Source organism: Chiloscyllium punctatum, chromosome 3 (assembly GCF_047496795.1).
Source record: "Chiloscyllium punctatum isolate Juve2018m chromosome 3, sChiPun1.3, whole genome shotgun sequence".
Lineage (NCBI taxonomy): Eukaryota > Metazoa > Chordata > Chondrichthyes > Orectolobiformes > Hemiscylliidae > Chiloscyllium > Chiloscyllium punctatum.
The window spans coordinates 63836976-63840041 of NC_092741.1; the positions used below are offsets into that span (position 1 = coordinate 63836976).

Consider the following 3066-nt stretch of genomic DNA (forward strand, 5'->3'; position numbering starts at 1 on the left):
TTCCAAGTCATGTATTATCTTGCAAGTTTCTATTAGATCTCCCCTTAATCTTCTAAACTCTAATGAATACAATCCCAGGATCCTCAGCCGTCCCTCGTATGTTAGACCTACCATTCCAGGGATCATCCATCTGAATCTCCGCTGGACAAACTCCAGTGCCAGTATGTCCTTCCTGAGGTGTGGGGACCAAAACTGGACACAGTACTCCAAATGGGGCCTAACCAGAGCTTTATAAAGTCTCAGTAGCACAACAGTGCTTTTATATTCCAACCCTCTTGAGATAAATGACAACATTGCATTCGCTTTCTTAATCACGGACTCAACCTGCATGTTTACCTTTAGAGAATCCTCGACTAGCACTCCCAGATCCCTTTGTACTTTGGCTTTACGAATTTTCTCACTGTTTAGAAAGTAGTCCATGCTTATATTCTTTTTTCCAAAGTGCAAGACCTCGCATTTGCTCACATTGAATTCCATCAGCCATTTCCTGGACCACTCTCCCAAACAGTCTAGATCCTTCTGCAGCCTCCCCACTTCCTCAGTACTACCTGCCTGTCCACCTAACTTTGTATCATCGGCAAACTTCGCTAGAATGCTCCCAGTCCCTTCATCCAGATCATTAATATATAACGTGAACAGCTGTGGCCCCAATACTGAACCCTGCGGGACACCGCTTGTCACCGGCTGCCATTCCAAAAAAGAATCTTTTATCCCAACTCTCTGCCTTCTGTCAGACAGCCGATCCTCAATCCATACCAGTAGATCATCGGACACCATGGGCCTTGCTCAGCAGCCTCCCGTGTGACACCTTATCAAAGGCCTTTTGGAAGTCTAGATAGACCACATTCACTGGGTTTCCCTGGTCTAACCTACTTGTCACCTCTTCAAAGAATTCCAACAGGTTTGTCAGGCACGACGTCCCCTTACTAAATCCATGTTGACTTGTTGTAATCCGACCCTGCTCTTCCAAGAATTTAGAAACCTCATCCTGAATGATGGATTCTAGAATTTTACCAACAACCGAGGTTAGGCTAATTGGCCTATAATTTTCCATCTTTTGTCTTCTTCTTGGCCTTTTAGCTAAGATCAAGTGTAGTATCTGTTCTTATATTCTATGGGGTCCATCTGGCTGACCTCGTTACAATCATTACATATCCTAAGACACTTCTTCCTGGAATTGTTAGACAAAATTTCACATAAGTAGAAATTAGGACAGATAACCTAAAGCTTGGTCAAAGAAATACATTTTAAAGGAACACTTTAAAAAAGAGAACTTGATTGTTGTGTGATTGCATTACTTATAAAGATGTAGGGACTAAATTGTGATGTGAATGTATATCCAGGGTGCTACATTTAATACTGCACTGGAGTCAGATGCCAAGTAAATATGTATCAGTCTACCAGCCACATGGAAAGCTTTAAGAATTATGCTCAGTGAAGCTCCATTATTTTAAATCTAAAAATGTAATCATTTCAAACTTGTGGCACCCAGAACAATGACATGGTAACAATGGCTGTTTATGAATAAAATTGCAAACAGTTTTAGATTTAATACTAAATTAGATTAAGCCAAATCAATCCAAGTTAGTGCTCAAAAGAGAGAAAACACTAAGCGAATCATGTGAAAATCTGAATACTTAATAAACAATTAGAATTTTTGTTTTGGTTTTCACATGAATTTCACTTGACTCTTCTATTGTATTTATATTATAATTACTACTATACAGTGATACCCCGTAGCAGTGAGCACACAAGTTTGTATGAACATCAAAGCCTGAGACATGAACTAGATGAGTTTGTTGTCAATTTCTTTGAAGAACTGAAAATGTAACCACAAAATATTAATTCAAGCAATTTTCAGTTTCAGGACTCACTACAGAAGTTTGCCAGGGTGGTGGCTTAGGCCTAGCTACCTTTGACTACTTCATCAGTGACCTTCCGCCATCACAAGGTCAGAGTTTGGAAGTTCGCTGTTGATTGCACAATGTTCAGCATCATTTGTGACTCATCAGATTCTGAAGCAGTTCATGTCCATCTGCAGCACGACCTGGACAATATCCAAGTTTGGGCTGATCATTTTTCAAGTAACGGTTGTGCCACACAAGTGCCAGACAACAAGAGAATGTTTAACAATTGCCCTGTGCCATTCAATGATGTTGCCAATACTGAATTCCACCCCCTAACCCATCCTCTCAATATTCTAGGGGTTTTCATTGTTCAGACATCGAACTGGACCAGCCATATAAATATTGTGGCTACAAGAGGAGATCAGAGGCTAGACATATTGCAGTGGGTAAGTTACCTCCTCTCTACTTATCAACAAGGCACAAGTCAGGAGTGTGATAGAATACTCCCCACCGGAATGAATGAGTGCAGCTCCAACAACACTCAAAAACTCAACACCATTCATGATAAAACACCTTGTTAATTGACATGCCATCAGGTTCAAGGACAGAAGTCATGGGTCCCTGGTGCTACCTTTGGCCCAGGGCTCCCAGTTATTTCCTTAACCTGGGTACAGCGGACCCATTCAAGATCCATGTCTCAGTTATTGGGCCAGATTTATCCCCTGTGTCACACCTTGCAGCCTATTTGCCACATTGAACATTGACTGTCCTCACCACCGAAGAGAAGACACAGCAAGTAACTTAAAAAGAAACAACAGAAGATAGGCACATTGAAGAGTTACAAAGACACATAAGCTGTAGAATGATAATGTAGACTTTGAAGAGAACTATTGCTGGACCAATGACCAACTGCAATATGCTTCCTCAGCTCCCAAAATTCACCATGTTTTACCACGTAAGTTACTTGGTACAATATTTTAAAGAAAGAAAATGTGCTCCAAAAGATTCTTCAGTTGCTCATTTTGTCTATAAAGTTTAATTCTGGACCCCAATTATTTGGGAGAATAACCCAGCTATTCCAAGGAGCGGTAATTCTTATTAAATTGCCCACTTCATTCAAACTTTACTCTGAACTAACATTTCTCCACGTTTCTTGTCAGATCTTCTAATCCTAGCTTTTCCAGAAAGGTAAAAAGCAATGTTCCTAGTTATGACACAG

At 40.5% G+C, this 3066-nt stretch overlaps 1 pseudogene; it reads left to right on the forward strand.

The window, feature by feature from the left end:
* The first annotated feature begins 1060 nt into the window (after positions 1 to 1060).
* On the forward strand, positions 1061 to 1170 carry LOC140473067 (U2 spliceosomal RNA; annotated as a pseudogene).
* Positions 1171 to 3066: the final 1896 nt, after the last annotated feature.